This window comes from Pagrus major, chromosome 17 (genome assembly GCF_040436345.1).
Source record: "Pagrus major chromosome 17, Pma_NU_1.0".
Classification (NCBI taxonomy): Eukaryota; Metazoa; Chordata; class Actinopteri; order Spariformes; family Sparidae; genus Pagrus; species Pagrus major.
This window is the reverse complement of record NC_133231.1, coordinates 28,984,058-29,003,367: the sequence shown is the minus strand read 5'-3', so window position 1 is coordinate 29,003,367 and position 19,310 is coordinate 28,984,058. Positions and strand designations below refer to the sequence as shown.

General features: G+C 42.4%; 1 protein-coding gene across 3 annotated transcripts in view; it reads left to right on the top strand.

Annotated features, from left to right (window-relative positions):
* Positions 1-2,444: 2,444 nt before the first annotated feature.
* sema6cb (semaphorin 6Cb) overlaps positions 2,445-19,310 on the top strand; it is a 170,650-nt gene continuing 153,784 nt past the window's right edge. For all 3 annotated transcript variants that reach the window (XM_073485695.1, XM_073485694.1, XM_073485693.1), the window contains exon 1: positions 2,445-2,613. The gene's annotated coding sequence lies outside the window, so the exon portion shown is untranslated. The remainder of the gene's footprint in view (positions 2,614-19,310) is intronic.

Below are 19,310 nucleotides of genomic sequence, written 5' to 3'. Positions count from 1 at the left end.
TTGAAGACAAGAGAGGAAAATTATGACGGTTCAAAAAGAGAACAGCTTGTTGATGTATTAATTCTCTTTACTGCCAAAACCAGTGCTGCCATAGATTTTTGGAGAACTAAGGGTAGCCAAAGATTTGAGTGAGCTCCACGCGATCACGGCCCTCTGAGCTAGTGTCCTCTTCCTCCCCTCGAAAGAGCCTCACCACAACAGGCAGCCTCGCACTGCCAAAAGAAATGACTGGAGCGAATCTACTCGTGTTGAGTCAGAGCCCACCGAAAAAAAACTCACAACTATTTTTCCTGCGGCTTGAGGCCAAAGAGGAATGTAATGAACAAGCACGACCTGAAAAGGAGGCCATCTTAGTTATCTGACTACCAAAGTGGCTAACGGTATCACAACCAGTGCAGACAATCGCTGCAGGAGCCACTTGAACTGTTTGTCCTTTCTTTACAAGTCAAGAGCATTTTTGACAAGAAAGACTGACTGAAATGGAAATGCGCTAGATGAAAGCTAGAGATGAATCAGTCAAGTGAGTTCCACGGCCATCTATTAGATTATCATCAAACGCTGATGCAGAGTCACACTAAATGTCTCAGCGCTGCCAATCTCTGCACAGGTGTCTCATTAGTGCTTCTGGGAATGTAGCGCGCATCGTCATCACCAGCTGATGAACTGTTGTTGGAACGCTGTGTCCATGACTGGATTGTATTCAGCTCGTTATTCTTCGTGTGTCGTTCAGATGACGTACACTTGACATTTTCAGTGCGTTCTGGACATAGAAGCTTCCTGTAGGAACATGATTTACTTGAAAGAGACACTTAATGTGTGTATGCGTTTGCATTTCTATGCCCACAGTTCGTGCTGTTATAGTGACTGAAGTGGATTTACTGCTTCACTTGGCTTTTATACTGTTGTAGATCTAAATATCTTTGGGTTTGACCAAATAAAGATAATTTCACCGATGAAATGAAAATGACAATAACCATGAGCGGCTCTCCTAAAGTAGTCATTTTCAGACCTCATGAACGACCTTCAGACTGCAAAATGAGCGATGAACTCATGAGTTCATCGCTTTTATTTAATGACTCATTTTATAATAAAAGCAGCAGCGGACATGGAAATGCAAACGGTAAAGGACTCTGCCTTTTTTAAAAATGCTTTATTAAAGTCTGTATTCTTAATTTCAATTTGCAAATCCAGTTATTAGTTTCTCATTTTAAGAGCATTTTTAATCAAACAGATTTTCACAATATTTATTTATGAATTCATGTTTTTGGAATGATGTACTTACTCTTTGGAAATCCTCTTTTTAATGCGAACTATTTATTGAAGGATTTCATTTGCAAATTCTTTTTTAAATACCTTTCTTTTTAATAATACCAACTTTTAAAAAAATAAAATAATGCATTACTTTGAAAGTGAGTCTATTTATTCACAGATTCATACACAAATGTATTAACGGTATTTTTGCTGCACAATTAGTTATTAATTAATGACATGCTTGATTATTATTTCTGTGACACTCTAAGTAAAATCATTATTATTATGCTATACTTCGCAGTGTACTTAAACGCACAGTATGTAATTTCTGCCACTTCTCTCGATCTAAACAAAACAAAGACGTAGCGTGGTGTCATGGGAGTTGTTGTCTTTATTATTAAACGACCACCATTGCTGAGAATAATATATTTATTTAGATTTCTTATTTCTTATATCTATTATATTGTTTATTTTATACTTTTTATTATTGTTTAAGTGTGATACTGTCCTTTGGCTGCTGTGACTAAGGAATTTCCCCATTTGCGGGACAAATAAAGGATTTCTGATTCTGATTCTGATTCTGATTATGTGACTCAGGGAGGAAAACGTTTGAAGGTTTTATTCACGTTAAGTTTAGTCAGGTTTGTTGACTTCCTTCCTTGTTCTCCGACTCTCTCCGGGCAGTGAAATTAAACCGTTAAATTTACGAATCTCTGTGGGAGAAATATAAAAAATATAAAACAAAAGGTCCAGCTGTTATCAGATATTTTGATGCAGAAATTTTACAAATCATGTCTTTAATTATATATTTTTATGACGCCTGTGATCCTCCATAAAATGTCTGTCATATGTTAACATGTTGTAACATTGTATCACACACAAAAACAGCCATGTGTTTAAACCCCCCCCCCCGTCCTGCGCTCTGATTGGCTGGAGAGAGTTACGCTGATGTTCAGGCATTCAACATCTGGGAGAAAAGTGAGCCGGGGGTGGGCGGGGCCTCGACGCAACGAACTCGAACGGTCAACCAATCGGAGTGGACACGACTCCAACGTCCGCTGCGTGATTGGCTGGAACGCCTGTCAACGTGTGGAGCGCGAGGCGGGGGGGGGGGGGGGCGTGGCCTGAACGGCTGCCCGAGTGTTGTGATTTGAGTCCGGCGTCAGTCTCGTCACAGCAGTGAGGGGCGACTCTCCACCGCCCCGGCGCTCTGGGATTACTAACCGCCCGACGGAGACACAACTAGCGACAACTAAACTCTTCACCGCTTTTCTTGTCTTCTCCGAGACACAACGACGCATTGTGTGTGTTTTTTTTGTGTGTTGTTGTTCACGCTGGAGGACACGAAGGGGAAACGATAAGGTAAGAAGTGGCTCGGCTTTGCTAGTTGAGGACTTCGGCGATGCTGCTGCTGCTGCTGCAGCTGCGCTCACTTACTCATTAGGAGTGTGATGCTCCCCAAGTTTGCCTTTTTAAGGGTGTACAAAACGTCTACATTAATTTTAATCACGTAAACACAACATTTCTGACACGTCTCGTGAGCAGAACTCTTCTTTTTTTTTAGTCCGCTTAAGTTGCGTTCAGGGTCCGGAGAAGCCGCTTGTTTTCTCTCTCTCTCTCTGTGTCCTCTGCTCGGCTCTGTTTTGCACAGCAGAAATTAGGAGCCAGTATCAGCTGACGTTACACTGATTTTTGCAAAGACATTTTGTTTTCCTCCGTGCTGTGGTGAGGCATTTATGTCACGCATTTCTGTGAATGCACGCTTTATTACATGCAACACTAAAAAAAAAATGATGTTTTCGCCGCCTGTCTGTCTGTCTGTCTGTCGGTTGTCCCTGCAGGACTCCTCCTGCAACTTACAGCTTATTAGCAGCTGATAACGTCCCTCCTGCCCGAGACACTAATTGAATTTAGATCCCCTGGTTTTATTTTTTTTTTGTTCCAGCGGAAACGAGCCATATTTGTTCAACCCCAGGACCTGTTTGTGCAAAGAAAAGCAACACATACTCGCAGATAACATCATGAAATCAAGTGTGAGCTTCCCTGGAAAAGAAAAAAAACCTGCTAAATAAAATGCTTACTTCATCTGCAGTTTTTTTTTTTTGTCTTAATGCCAAACTCGTAGGGGGAAACGATGAGCTCATTGTTCTAACAGGTTTCTGCTGTTTGCACGCAGACTTCCAGCAGCAGCAGCAGCATTAGTCTGCACCGGACTCGAGTCTTGCCTACGATGCACAAAGAGATTAGAAACCTGTGTTTGTTCCCCCTCGCTGCTGGTTATTTATGTTGGAATAGGTGCTCCGAGCTGCTCTCCAGCCTTTTTCCCCCTCTAGCTGAAAGTGGGACCGTGATTTGTCTCAGCCTGTTGTGCATTAGCCTGCTCATCGCCCCTCAGTGGGTGTTCAGTTTCAGCTCAGGAAGATTTCAACAATAAATAAATCTCTAGTATGCAGAAACAAGACAGACACACCACTTCTTCTTCTCCTTCGTCTTCTTCGATCTTCTTCTTTGTTGCAAGGCTGTTTTTTTTGCCCTCATGTCTGACTCAAAGGCAGCTTGCTCCTTTTTTATTTTTGTTTTTTCCACTGATCCTGTCTCTGGCCTTGCAAAAAATAAAAGTTTTGAAGGCATTTTAAATATGCATGTTTGGCTGAAGGCTCGAGGATAGACTGATTTTTTTATGGGCGGCCAATATCCTGCATTTTCCTGAGTGTTGGTATCTTGTGTTTCATGTGTCTGATTGGCGATAAAATACATTTGTTTAAAAAATGCTGAAGTTTGGCTGTGATGCAGCATCTTCACTCAGTGTCCCACCCATAAAGCTATCTGATTGGTTACACGTCAAAAACTAACGGCCTGTCAACACTGAACAATCTGATTCTGCAAACTAAGGAGTTACTGAAGTTGTCAAATAAATGTAGTGGAAGTATAAAGTAGCAGAAAATGTTCAACATTTAACTTAAAGGGGCATTATGTAGTTTTGGAGAAGAAATTCAAACTCATATTTATGAGGTCAATAATATTTATCTTTTCCATAAGTGAATAAACAAGCTGTTGTCAGAGGAAAATAAGGTCCCCAGAAGACTGTTCGAAGTTAGAAAGGTGGCAGGGTCCGCCACATATACAAAGTGAAACGGTATGAAATTATGTTGTCCTTTTTAAGGTCAGTTTGTTTATTCACTCATGAAAACTAATAGTGTTTATTTAGTTTTTTTATGCATGACATTACTCCAAAGAAGATCTTTATCTTCTGGCTTAAATGTCTTCCGCAAAACTACATAGTGCACCTTTAACTAGAGTACTTGAATAAATTGTAGTCGGTAGATTTTGACACCAAGATTTAAATGTTTACTGCAGATGTATGTCAGTTCCAGGTATCGCTTATCAGTCTCCTTGATTGATCGGTATCGGCCCTGACAAAAACATATGGGTCGACCCCTATAAAGGGTCACATTGCATTGATTGAACAGCACAGGAAACTTTGGCTCATTCACAGTCTTGTTTTTGGTTGTTGTGGCAGAAACATGCACTCCGCTTGTTACAAGCAGTCAGATGTTTAAGTGGAAACTGTGTGGTCGGATCTTGTGATTTTTTTTTTTTTTTCTTTCCCCCTCCCTGCACATCTCAGCTGCTGCAGTGATATCATGGATGGGGAGGCCACAGATGGCTTGCGGTTTTCCTACCGCAGTCGTACAGTGACTTAGCACTCTGCGCTTGCTCCGAGGACATTGCAGTGCGGTTTCAGGTTTATTTTATTTGACATGTCACTGGTGTGGTGACAAGGAGAGGTGCTGCTGCTGCTGCCCTGCAGGAGAGAAGTGAGATGCTCCTGCGTCTGTTTGATACTTACCAGCATGTCTGCCATGCACTCCTACTTACACTATATATAGTGCAGTCAAATCTATATTCAACTCCCGTTTGTGGCGCTCGCAAACAATCAACTCCTCTCTGTTTTTCTAACACAACACCATTAGGAAAGTCACATTCTGCTGACGAGTGAGTTACAGTCATAAATGTGAGAGAGAGAGAGAGAGAGAGCAAAGCGGCGGCGGTGCATTCATTTCCTCGTCACCTCTGAAAATTGCTCGCTCTTCGTCCAGCTCTCATTTCCAAGCCCTGATAGGTCCGTCGCTCAGTTAGCATGGTTAATGGTGCATTTAGCCCAGTTTGTAATTTTATTTCCGATTTCCATTTCGGCACTTGCTTTTAGTTTGAAATGACAAGAGGCCCCGGCGGAGGGGCCCCGCATGTGCAGATGGCATCTTCCTAATGGGTCCTCAGGGTAATGATGGTTGAAATAGGCTCCCAACCATGGGGCTGAGGACTGTGGCCCTTGGGGGACGTTCTGCAGGCCTATTTCCATTTTCATCATCGAGATAAAGTGCTCAATATGTGAACATAGCTACATATAACACCCAGACACACACACACACACAGTTAGTCTGCAGTTTGGCTCGGTCCAAGGAAAAAACAGAACTTTAGTGGAAATATGAGGACATGTTACATTAAATCCTCAGGCGAACTTGAACTCGCGGAATTGCTGCCCTCACGCTCATTTCCCCCCCATTTCAAGCTCAGTAGAACTTGAGAGCATTGGATAATATTTTTTGGGCTATTGTTGTGGCACCTCGACAACAGTGATTTGTCTGAAGTGTCTCAGACCCTAAGCACATGGCAGCATTGTGCAACTGCCGGTGTCTGAAGAATGGGCCGGCGCGGTGCCGTGCTTCAGGAAGCAACAGTTAATCTCAGCTCCTCACCCGCGACATATGGGACTTTGTTTGGCCCTGCACCTGAGAGAGGCACCGGTCTGTGGCACCTCATGTTTCATTTTGATAATGGCTGGTTACCCTTGGCAACTGGGCAGCCAATAAGAACCCGGTTTCTTGGAGTGGATAGTGGAGAAATGGGGAAGAGGGCGGGCTATGAGGATGTGAGCTCCAAGGCTGTGTCCCTTCCCCTCCACCCCCCAGCCATTCCCGGCTAGTTGTGTCCAGTGAAGGGTGTGGGACCCCTGGGGAGTGAATTATTACCTGTCAGCCCCGCAGGCTCCCCGTCATCCATAATCCAGGGCTGACGCAGCACAGGCCGGTCCAGGCTATCTGCTGAGACCGCCGGGGCCTTGGCCTCCAGGTCGGACCCCGTTTGGCCACAGCTGGCAAGAAATCACATTAACATGTTGCATCAAGCGTTACAAATGCACAGGTTAAGAATAGCAGGCAGACCTGCCCCCGTGCCTTCTGCTGCGTGGCTGAAGTGGGTCCTCCATCACTGTCCTCGTCGTGTGTGGCTTTTCTTTTTTTTCCTCCAATAGTTTTCAGCCACTTTTCCAACTGAGCAGAAATAACTTCTCTAATGTGCTCAGAGGAAAAAGTTTTCCCTCATCTTTTTGCTGATTCAGTGCACAGTATCTCCCAGGTACATTGGCCTGAATTATATTTAAAGTTAATTTCCAGATTGCCTGTGGTACAGACATAATGTACACTGCCAATTTAGTTACATCTGTTTCCTTATTATTGTTGCAGCTCTCTGGAGGTGAACACAGTGGATGTTTTCAGTGCTCACTATGCTTTCTCCCACCAGTCCAATCATCAGCTATTAGATTTGAACCCTTGGCAGGCTTGTAATTACTTCTGATCCCAAAAACAGGCGTGCAGCGGCTTTCCTCCTGTGGTCCTGGTGTGGTTTGGTGCAGGACTGGTAATTATAGCCAGGCTGATGAGTGTGTAAATTTTGGGAGGAAAAGCTTTGAGTTCAGTGAAAGGCTAGAAGGGAAGAAGAGAAAGATGGCGGGAGGCGGCAGACCACAAAACTGGACAAGTGACAGGCCTCGGTCCGTCCATCCAGACTGGCTGTCTTCCTGTGGTTTTGTCGAGCTGTTCCTCAGAAACGTTAACCCCTTGTCGAAACATGGACTCTGGCTCCGCTTGCCAACCCGCCACGGCCACAAGCAGCGCAGCAGGAACACTGGATCACTGTCTGGTTACGCTTCATGAAGCACAGTGGATGGAGTCCAGCAATTAGAGGGGGAAAATAGAACCTGTAGCTCGCAATGTCAGCAATTTGCCTTCGATTTATATTTCTTTGGCTGAAGAGGGTCTCATGAAAGAATCTTTGTTAAAAAACCTCAGAAGCTGTTTGTTTTTTTCAAAGACTTTTATCCTCCTTTGTTTCATTTCTATGTAAAGTCGTGCACCAAGGTTTCTGTGTGTTGTTTGTGGTCATGATACTTTAAGATTCATGCTTTTGCCTCCCTCAGTTCTGTATTAGTTGCCCTTTAGATGAAGGAGAGAGTAGTTATTCATTATATAGTATCAAAGCCACACACAAACACACACACACTCTTTGACTTGTGTAACAAGGAGGCTACCCACAGGGCAGCTTGGATGCAGCCTGCACAACAAAAAGGATCTCTCTTGAAAGGGAAAGAAAAAATGAATCATCCAAAAAATGAATCCTTGTCATTTTTCATGCATATTTCATGTGAAGAAGTAGCTAATGCGGCTTCATATGTGCATGGATTTTCATCGTTTTAAAGGATTATTGGCTGATGACTAAGCGCAAAGATCCTCCAAAACTCCCATTCAAGCTGCATCACCCACAATCCCCCAGAATCCTGTTTATTTTAAAAAACCTTAACGCTCAGTGGCATAATATTAACTCCCAGCAGATTAAGATAATACAGACATCAGAGCACTTTCCCCTCTCGCCACCATGGAGAGAACAGAAGCATAACTTCGCCTTTAAATTCACTTCGATTCTCCTCGCCGCCGTGTTTAACGGGAGGAAGCGACTAAAATAAGGAAACAAGTGTCTCTGTAAATAGCCTCTGGCCATACATACCACTTATTGATTGTTGAACTCTTAGTTGGTTGGGCTGGGGGGGGGGGGGGGGGGGCTAGGGGGGTGGGTGGCACAAGTGCATTGGTTTGTTGCTCCAAATGATCTCTTAATCACTTCATAATGAGGGCAGACCTCCTGCATCATTGATTAGCCAGCGAGGCTGAAAGTGGAGCAAATCACCCCCCTGACTTCCCAATCGCCTGTCCCTCCTGCTGCTGCTGCTGGTGGGGAAATTAGACATTACTGTGAGAGTTATGTTTTTTATTTAAGATGAATCATGTACACCACGAGACATGGAGAAATTAGGGAATCATCAGATTTTTTTTGCTGCATCATTTATTATGCCCTTAACTGCTTTAAAATGGAAATGTACTGAAACTGGCAGCATTCACACAGATCTAATTTAAGTCTGTTTAGCATTTTCGGTAAATTAATTTTGATAAACCATTTTTAACCGAACTGTGCTGAGTCATAATTCGGAGCGAGATAACAACTTAAAATTCGGGGGAAATTGCATCCGTAGGGTGGCAACTAATGATCAGTGTCGTTATAGATCACCTGCTAATTATGTTCACGGTTAATTGTGTAAACAAATTGTGAAAAATGCACGTCACAATTTCTTCATATTGCTCCTCTCTTCCAAACATCAGTCAGACTCTTCATTTACTATTATATATTACCAGGAAAAGCAGCAACTCCCCTCATTTAAGGAGCTGGAACCTGCAAATGTTTGACAGTTTTGCTTGAAAAATGTGTTAAGCACATTTCAGATGCATGAACATGTCTCACAGATGAAATACCTGCCATAAAATGTTAATCAAATCCATTATATTTGATTATTATTATCTATTTAATTGTTAAAATAAACAAAATCTAAGTAAATATAGGCTCCATTTCACATGTAACAAACAAACTAATTACAATGGTCTCATCGTCCAGCGCAAATCGCCGCGATGAAGCTATTTATTATTAGCTTTGGGTATTTAAATTATTTGGTATTTGCTCTGTTTAGAAAGTATTTTTCTTTTGCTACTTCTCTCTTCTTTTGTAAGAATCAGGTAGCAGGATAGGCTTGTTTGTATAAGTAGGTAGATAAAAGGACCAGCATGCACCTGGATGGGTCCACGTTCTGTTTAGCGGAGCAGGAGAGGCAGCTGATGCCATGATTTCTTTGCTCTTTGCTCACTTGCTTGTCGAGGATGAATAAAACGGACAGCAGACTCCCTGCCTGGGTTCACACGGTGCATCAGTTGCATTTTGATTTCTGGTTTGTTTGATTTTGATTATGACAAATAACCTTTCGAGGTTTTATTAGTTGGTTGTGGGCAGGGGGGCCAAGCAAGAATTGGGCATCAGTATGACTGTATACCCTGATTTTTTTTCTTACAAAATTCCCTTTTTTAATCTATAATGCTGAATTTAATTTCCATAAAATCCATATCATAATATAAAGGTGACTGTTATCCATACTGCCCACCTCTACTGCATCACCTTCACTTCACATCTCCATCTCCGCGGCTGTGTGCTCGTTGATGTGGGTTTTCTGAGCTTCGTTTTCCCTGAGATTGGCTCTCAATCAAGCGGCGTGGGCAGCACCGTAACGTCCTTTTCCTCGGATTTTCAATTTGTGAAGTTTTCCTTTTCTGTTAGTGGAGTTATTTTCTTTGCCTGTTCAGCCATGGTGGCTATCACAGCTTGTACTAACAGCCCAGTTACTCTCCCATTTCCTCCAAACAAACGGCTGTTGTTGCTGCAGGAAATGTAACCATCCATCTTTGTGCTGGAGGTTATTTCCCTGGAAAGGCCTACCAGACACGCAGGGCCTCTCCCCTCAGCTCTCTCTGATCTGGTTTGCACTCTTCAAAAGAACGATAGGCACAGCAGACATTTGTCACATTTTCTATACAAGAAGTCGTTACTGACACATGTCGCCTTTTTAATCTGCACGTCTCATCGCAGAAGAAACGAAACCTCAAAATATACTTGATGTTTTTAATGAGATCTGTCGTCCTTACCTGACATGTTTGGCTGCATATCATGGGGAGAATATAACATATCCTACTTTTGGTGACACAGATTTGAATCTCACAAATGATGGAGTGATGAAACTGAGAGAAAAGAAGGTTGAGCCAGACATGATAGAAAAAACAGGTTGGCTTCATTGAAGTTGGCCGCCGTTGCCTGAGAATCTGCCGTCAGCCGTCTGTATTTTGGCACAGCTCTGTTTTCAACCGTTCGTTAGTCTGCTGCTTAAACGCATTGCGAGTTGGACCAACTTCTCTGCCAGACTCTTTTAATTTAGGTTTGATTCAGGAGTCAGCTGCGTGCCTGAGCTCCTGCTTTGTGCAATTTTAAGATAAGAAAACTTTTTTTTAATGTCGTTTTTAATGCAGGTAATCTTACGAGGGCTGTGTGGCTTCAGAAAGCTGCGAGTGTGAATGTACAGCAGTCGAGCTGTGACACTGAATGACCTGCTGACGTTCAGACTGGAGTTTAAGCTGCAAGTGATGATATTTTCATTATTAACTGATAGTTCGGTAAGTAGAAATGCCAAAATGCCTGTCACAAGCTTCTCGAGGCCAAGGTGCTGTCTAAAAATACTTGTTTTGTTCGACCTGCAGCTGAAACAATTAAACCCTTTTCAGACTGCAGACAAATCAGATTTATTTCTCAAATTAGGTCAAGACAGAGTGTCCGCACTATTCTTTGCAAGCGATCAGCTCGAGTTTTTATATGCAGACCTCACCAACCTATCTGCATGGGTTGCTGTGGTAACAACAGAGGCGTCAGTAACGATGTACGCTGGTGATTCGGCTTTCCAAAACGGAAGCACGAGAAACATGAGATCCATCATCTCACCCACCAAACAATCATGCCATTGCGTTGTAGAGTACACAGATTATTCCAGCGAAACTGTTAACTGACTGTTGCTCTCTGTGTTGTCCTCCATACTGCTGCTCTGCCAGTAGCAGCCTGTATCCTGCTCAGCTGCTCTGATGCACCTCCATGACTCTGGATTGGACGTCGTCATTGGATGCGTCACATCGCAAGTGTAACGAAAGACGCTTTGAAATCCGTCACGAGCGTCCGAATCGCATTTCAACCCAAATGTGGTCTGGATCCGAGCTGCAAAAATGTAATGTGTTTAAATAAACAGATTTGGTCTCGCAGTCTGTAGGGACTTGAGTTAATTTAATTGATTAGTCGATCTAAAGAAAATTTAACGACCATTTTTTCAGGGCTGCAACCAATGATTATTTCTTTATCAATTAATGTGATGATTACTTTCAAAATGTCTCTTTTCTCCAAACAACAGTCCAAAACCCAAAGAATCTTCATTTACTGTCATAAATGACAAAGAAAAGCAACGAATCCTCATATTTAAGAAGCTGGAGCCAGCAAATGTTGGCTTGACATATTAATTAATTTAATCAATTAGTAGTTTGCAGTTAATTGTCTTTCGATTGACACATCGATTAATCAACTAATCGTTGCAGCTCTGTACAGTTTACAGTGGACATGTAAAAAAAAAACCAAAAACCAAAGTTTGGCAACGAAGGGAAAGACTAATTGGAAGCACATTCTGATTGTGTTTTGTGTCCCAGTGGAGTGAAATGCAGCAGAAATCCATCAAACTGAACTACTTCCTGTACGAAGTCCTGTAAAGAAGTGTTGTTGTTGGGAAAGCAGTCCTCATTCCTGCGGCCGCAGAGCAGATCTACGCAACAGAGGTTGATTCAGAGCAGTGTGGGTTAAGAGTTTTTGGCAGAAGGAGACTGAGGGACTGAATATCTGATCATATTTTTTATTTTTTTGGTTTCTCTTGATAATCCGTTGCACAGCAATTGTCTGGCTTGTCACATCTTGGCTAAAGCAATTAGGATGAATGCGGGAGGGGAGGGGGTCCGCTGCTTAGATACTATAGAAGTAATTCTGAGTTATGTTCATGTCTCATTGTTGCTTAATGCAGTTTTTCGAAATGAGAATTTTTATGGTCCTGAAACGTGAAATGAAGCAGGAAATTAAAAACCCTAGATAAGCCCCCTTTTTTTTCTGTCCTCTTCATCCAAAGTTGCTGCTTTTCTCACAGTTACGTCCCGATCATATCCCGCTCCCGCTCAGCGTACGCTCGGTAGGTGACAGGTATTCACAAATTTAATTTATTTAAGTGTTCACAGAAAGTCTGAGTAGTCACACGTCTTTGATAAACTAAATGGGCTCTCCTCTAAGTGGTGACTTGTGTACTTTCAGCGGGGACCTGACTGCTTCTAATTTCCAAACTTTCCAAAAATAGCCGAGCCGTTTGACCTTGTTCCTTGAGAAAAGTTGGCCAGTTCCCGTCGCACCTCCTGCACTGTACACACTTTGAATGGACGGCAGGAAGTTAAACTTTGCAAGCCCCTAATTTTAGGTTCATTGACGCTTTTATGAAACTCAGATTGGCTTCCCGACTCTCCTTCTCCCCCAGGCTTTTTATCCGATTTCTTATGCATGCACCCTGCGCTCTGCAGATATGAATTGTGGCTGATTTTCCACAAACAACACTCTGCATACCCTTGTGCTTAAATCAGGAATGTGTTAAATTTAGAACATGCGCTGCTGCTTTTAAGATTTAACTCTGAATCCCTGTGCCTGTATGCATGTGAAGTGTTTTACCTGCGTGCAAAGCCTTTAGGGGGTTTGATGGTGGCTGTTTACGATCTATACTTTAGCTCTCACGCTATTATTTGTGTATATTTTAGTGGTCACCATATGTGCAGTGAATATTTGGCTAGGACATGGTGTAAGATAAGTCTGCTCGCCCACACTTAGCTTGGTCATTTTCCTCCGTTTCTCAGAACTCTGGGCTCGTTTCCATCGAATCAATGCTATTTTTAAACGGGTCTTTGGGGGAGAGCGCGGGGGTTTATCGGGGGGTTTCAGTTAGTGTCATATGAATCCAAACCGGGCAGCCGGCCAGGGTGAGTAAAACACACCTCCTCCTCCCCTACAGTGCCCTGAACTATTCCCATTCCAAGAGAGTGTGTATGTGTGTCAGTTTATTAACCATGTGTTGACTCACTCCTGCAGCTGTGTCATAGTTGTGGTCAGAAAAAAAAAAATTGATTCCTCAGAGATGCATCATGAGTCTTTCTCGAACAGATTAGCATTGATGCTTAATGAGAATATTAAAATAACTATTTCCTAAAAACACTATAACTTTTTCACCTTAAAATAACAGCTTCAGAATCATGTTGATGGTTCAGTGTCTTGTAATCGGTTGAATGGTGTCTCTATCACTTGTTTCTGCACTGTGTAACTTCAGTGAGAGGGTTGGATCACAGCGTTACAGACATGTTTACTGCAACATACAAGTTTTCAACACATATCATTGTTATGAAGTAACAGTAGTTAGCGCCTACGCTACATCTGACAGATCTGGGATTTGTATTTTTGACAGTAGTGTTGCAATCAAACTGTGGGGGGGTGCCATATCGCAAAGAATTTCTACATAATGTTGCTTTAATGTATTTATTTTAATAGAAATGTATGAACAGTACAAACAGCTGAAGCTGCTACTCGAGAGATGATTGAAAAAGCCTTCAGTCCCGTTCTTTGCTCCTCTTTCAAGAAAAATGTACGATCCAGTTCTGATACAACTGATGCTAGCAGCAGCTATGCTAACCTCTTGAGGGGCCGCCATTGTTGTTTTCAAACTCAGTCACTTGCTTAGTCCTCACAGGACTCTGATTGGTTCAACCACTGTGTGTGCTGCCACAGTCGCATAGCTTGAAGCCTGAAGGAATGATGGATTTTCTAGATCACATCATCACGGAAATCCAGCTGCCCTGTAAGGTAGAAAAATCAGAAAATGCACAAAATCCTAAGGGAACCTGTAAAGCAAATGACTCATGACTTAATTTATGTCAGTGGTCTATTAATTGACTACTTGTTCCGGTAGTAAAGCTAACACACATAAAACCCAATGACATGTTTGGCTGCTCATCAATGATGCATATTGTAAACAAACTGAAACCTCAGCCTGCTGGTCGTCGTACCTCTGTTGTTGTAAAAGAGGCTTTCAGAGATAAACATGACCTTTCTGTGATGGATATGGATAATGATGTTGCTGTGAATGTGGTCGGTAAGAAAGCAGATGGAAATGCGTTCTTGCTTTACACATCTGATTATCAGCATGGGCAGCTTTGATGCATTGGTACTGTATGTCGACTATCTGCTGCAGATGAAAAGGGTCAGAAAATTAGATTAGAGTCCAACTTTGATCCTCCGAACATGAGCACAATCTCAGTAATCGCTGATGATGAGTTCAGCCGTAATTGTGCAACACCGACTCTGACGGTGATGCGATGTGGCTGACTATAAACATTTTCCGTTAATTCACTCTGAGGCTGTTAACTTTATTTCCGCCAAAAGAGAGACACAAACACAACAAAACACCTCCCACTCAGTCACACGAGCCACTTCCCCGGTCCAGAGGATGAATCCTCAGCTGCTGTTTGATCTCTCCTCATTGCTCTCCTGCGTTTCCAACTCTGCCTCCACCGTCTGTCCCTGAGGGGCAGTGTGTGGTGACTGACGGCATGAAAACCAGCTCGGGGTAAACAAAGCACCCACCACCAAACCACGCTATTGCTTTAATGTCACAACTGCCTGACAGGCGGCCGGGTGAAAGGAATGAGGGGGCAACACACACACACTTTCACTCTGAGGACATGTCTGAGGCTGACAGTAGCCCTCCAGCAAAAACACAGACGGTCTGCGTTGGTGTGGGCCTGTTGTTACAGGTACCAAGAGGACGAAATGTCAGGAAGTCCAGTTGGAAGGCTATCAGACACGAGCTGTTTATAGGCCGCTTCTTTGAGGCAGAATTTTTTTGACTTTGAAAAGTTGAAAAGCAATAATCTCCTCTTGTGTCGTGATTCTTGCAAGATAACTGGTAAAATAAACAAAATGCTGCAAGCTGCAAAGAATTTACCTTGTATGGATCCTTGCATATATTTGCTTTGTGGTAGTTGCCGTCGTCCATTGTCCATTCGCAGAAAATGTAACTACGCCCATGGCCTTGTTTGATGGTTGCCACCTGCTTGCTTCAAGAAATCCTCTCCTCACTCTTGCAATATTTCAGCCTGGTTCAATACGACAGTAGGGCGTCAACTAATGGTTGTTTTCATTGTCAGTTAATCCGTCTCTCAAGCGATTAGTTCTTTGTTTTATGAAATGTCAGAAAATGGTGAAAAAATGTCAATCAGTATTTACCAAAGCCCACGATGACATCTATAAATGTTTTGCCCACAACCCAAAGATATTCAGTTTACTGTCAGAGGAGGAAATAAACCAGAAAATATTCACATTTAAGAAGCCAGAAATGGAGAATGTGTGTTCCCTACCAAAGTGTCTTTGGGTTTTTGGGGGTTTTGGTTGGACAAAAGAAGCAATTTGAAGATGTCACTTTTGGCTCTGAGAAATTGTGATGACAATTTTCACAATTTCTTTGACATTTCATAGACTAAAAGAAATAATTGTTAGTTGCAGCCCCAGTGCTGTGGCGAAGGTTTGGCACGGACCAAGTTGGATGACCCGACGTGTGGCAAAAATCCAGCTAGGTTCAAATCTCATTGACGTGTAGCTCAAGCTGTTGTAAAACCAGATCTTGAAACCTGTTGGCAGAGGCCTTTCCCCACCAAACCTACATGAGTAAAGTGAGAGAGTAAATACTTTCTGTTGTCACTCATTTAAATTCAAATATCTACTTTACTGGCGTGAAAGAAAGCTACAAAATGTAGTTTGACAAAGTTATGGCAATCACAAACTTGATTTCCAGGTCTTAATATTTACAAGATAAACACTCAGCCATCACCACAAAGTCTTTGAAGATCTAAGCCTCTTTATATAGATGTACACCTAGTTATGAACAATCCACACTTTAGCTTTATTCAAGTTGTCGAGAGTTCTTCAATTTCCAATTTTCAAACTTGTAGTACTTGTAGAGTAATTGAACCTAAAGACATTCATGATTTAAACATTTTTTTTAAAAAAAGTTTTGCGCAAGAGATGTGGATTTACGTTCAATCAAATCTCTTGTGTAAGTTTCATTCACCGTCTAATGGAAATCATGAGTCATTTAACAAGCACCAGCACCCCCACCAAGATCTGGCGCACTTCCCGCGGCGAGCTCCACTTCTGCGTTTGCCGCTCGTCAGTCAAAAGCCCCTCTGATGTGAAAATTAAATGCGTAAAAGGAGAGAGACCGACTGCTCCTTGCCCAACATGTGCAGCAGACACAGGTCAGTTAGTGCGTCGAGGCGGTCCTTTCACCAGGAAGACCTTTTTAATTATGCTATGTTCTTTTAATTAACCAGCCGGCATAATGTCTGTGTCCATTCGTCACCCCTGCTTTGCTCAGGCGGAGCTGGGTGAATATACCGTCTTTTGTCTCCTCGCAGTTCCAGAGCTCCCTGCTTCCTATTATACTTCCTCATTCACTGAAATGTTTTTTTTTTTTTTATATCTTCTCTTTTAGATTAGCATGATAATACCCCATGGAGGGGAGGGGAAAGTGGTGAAGAGCTATTGCGGGACTGCTCATCAGATTCACTGTGTGCAAGACCGTGGTTATTATCATACTGAATGCACCATCAGTTAAACTAACAGCCTGAATTCCGACATTTATCTCCAATATCATAGACCGACTGTCAATTGCATAGGGAGCACAATGGCAAATTATGGGTTATGTCTTGCTCCTTGGAGTCTGGATCTTTCCCCAGTGTAATTACGCTATGCTAATTCTGCTCCCCCACACCATGCACCTCCCATGACAGAAACAAGGCCTCCCAACTGTTCGGATGTCACAGACTTGGGCGAGGTGAAATATGAGTGAATAAATGTGTTGGTTTGCGTGCTGGCGGTGCCCACGAAAACACGAGCGCTTCCTCTGTTTCTCCCCTTCAGCTCTGGGGCATATCGGGGGGAGGCTCAGCTGGAGCCTTGTTGCTGTGTTTTCCAGAGACGGGGTCGAATGCAGGTCAGGCCACCTTGAACTCCTCAGCTGGATTTATTGTGTCGGAGGTGGACAGGGTCAGGCCGTGCTCCTCTACCCACCCTCCTCCTCCTCAACACGAGGACTCAGTTAGCATCGGACACGGAGCAGACACTGGCAGCACGGACAAATCCCTGTCACGCTCTCTGAGGAGAACCCTGCTGGGGTCAGAGGTCACGTGTTAAGGGGGGGGCGTTGCTGTGGCATGACCTGAATACTGATTGATTTTCTTGAGTGGGTGTCGAGGGACGGAGGGCCCGTCTGGTGATCGCAGGGAGGGGTCATGTCATTTACCCCTACCCCATGTGGCGATGTGGAGTGAGGGAATGTGGTACAAAGGAAGGAGAAAGACACCGAGAGTCATAACATGTCTGACTCCGCTGCTCCGCTGTGTACCTCGGCGGGTGTGTGTTTTCACTTTCCCTGAAACAAGACACTAGACCACATGTTTTCCCTTTTAATAGACAGCTGAGTGGAGAAAGGGCAGGAGTGTGGTCTGTTTGCCAGATGATCACTTGGTTGTTGGCATTTTGTGGAAGGTAGAGGCCACACTTTTCAGTTCCTCTGCTAGATTTATTAGTTGTGAGAAAAAAAATTGCACAACCCTGGTGGCTACTGACAGTTATATAAATCATCCAATTAGAGCAGTTCAAAGAGCTTCACAGGCGACTTAAGAGCTGAAGGGATATTCAATTTTCATGGTGTTTTTTTTCTAGTTTTGGTCATGTAATAACAATGTTACTGTGACCAAGTTAATTGTTAATATTTGGGGACACAGTGACAGCGCTAAAAAAAAAGCTTGAAAGGCCAGGAACACAAGGTTTCAAACAAAATCTGTATTTGGAAGAGAAAACGAAGGTCAAGGGTTAAATCATTACCTAAACTGAATGTTTGAATTCACATCACAGTATACAGAGAGGCTTCGTGGCTCAGCTCTGACCCTAAAATACTAACTATTCAATGAGGGATTGGGACAAGGCCATGCAATATATCAATTGTTGTTATCTTATTATGATGGTGTGTAAAGTGTTATCTTTTCCTGGTTTTAAAGGCTTCATTACAGCAAACGGGATTCAATTTTTCTGACCTTGCCAGATTGTTCTACTTGTTCTAATACTTGCTTTTACCCACTTAGTCATTAAATTGAAGAAATATCATAATATTTGGTTTTGTTGCCCAGTCTTAGCAGATTTCAGAATATTGAGATTCAAGTCATTTATTTCAATATTTCGGATGCACTCACTCTCGGTTTCCTCCAAATTAAAAGGTTTATATAACTGTTTGTTTACAACCCTATTGACTTGTTTGACTACTTGTGTTTCTTGCCTCGTCTGACCTTATGGTGGCAGTTTTTACTTTTGGCTATAAAAAAAGGCTCAGTGCAGTAATAAAATGGGATTTTCCATTTAAATAAAAACATAAACAGTAAAACGATGACAAATATAAAAGTTTAAGGTTAAAATGAGATTAAACATTATAACATTTGCATTAATTGAGTTAAATGAAATAAAATACATAAAAGATAATATGCAATAATTCACTGGTTTTACCCTTGGCAGTCATATTTGTTTCTATTTTATTTCCTCCCATAAAACTGCATGCAGCATTGAACAGAAATCTAATAGTCTTTCAGGGTAATTGTTTCACTTTTAGCCAATAAGCCTCTGAAAACATAAAATATGCTGTATTCCCTAGTAGTGCACAGAGATTTGACTTTTTTTAAAGAACTGCCGACGTACCATGATATCTATCTATGTTTAATTTTCATAAATATCCAGAGTGCAACTGTAATTATGAAGAGAAAGCATGTCCTTATCCAGTATCTGCAATGGCATGATGCCATTTAAATGTCTCCCATCTCCTCAAGTCAAATAGAAAAAGGTCACGAACAAGACTGAATAGGAGAACTCATCATTACACTCAAACCTGAATATTCCCTATCAGGGCGACAGTGATATTTAAAGCCGACTTGTTTCTGCTTGAAGAAACACCAAACCTACAAGGATCATCGTGTCCTTTTGCTAAACCGCTGAATAAAGACTTTTAGCAATCTGATTTTAAATGAAGATCTGATCCAGACTGACTTGCAGTGAATCCATAAAAATAGCCAAAATTGTACGTGTTTGGTTGATCAAGTTGTTGATCTCAGCCTTGAAAGCTTTGAAAGCTTACTTTCCAG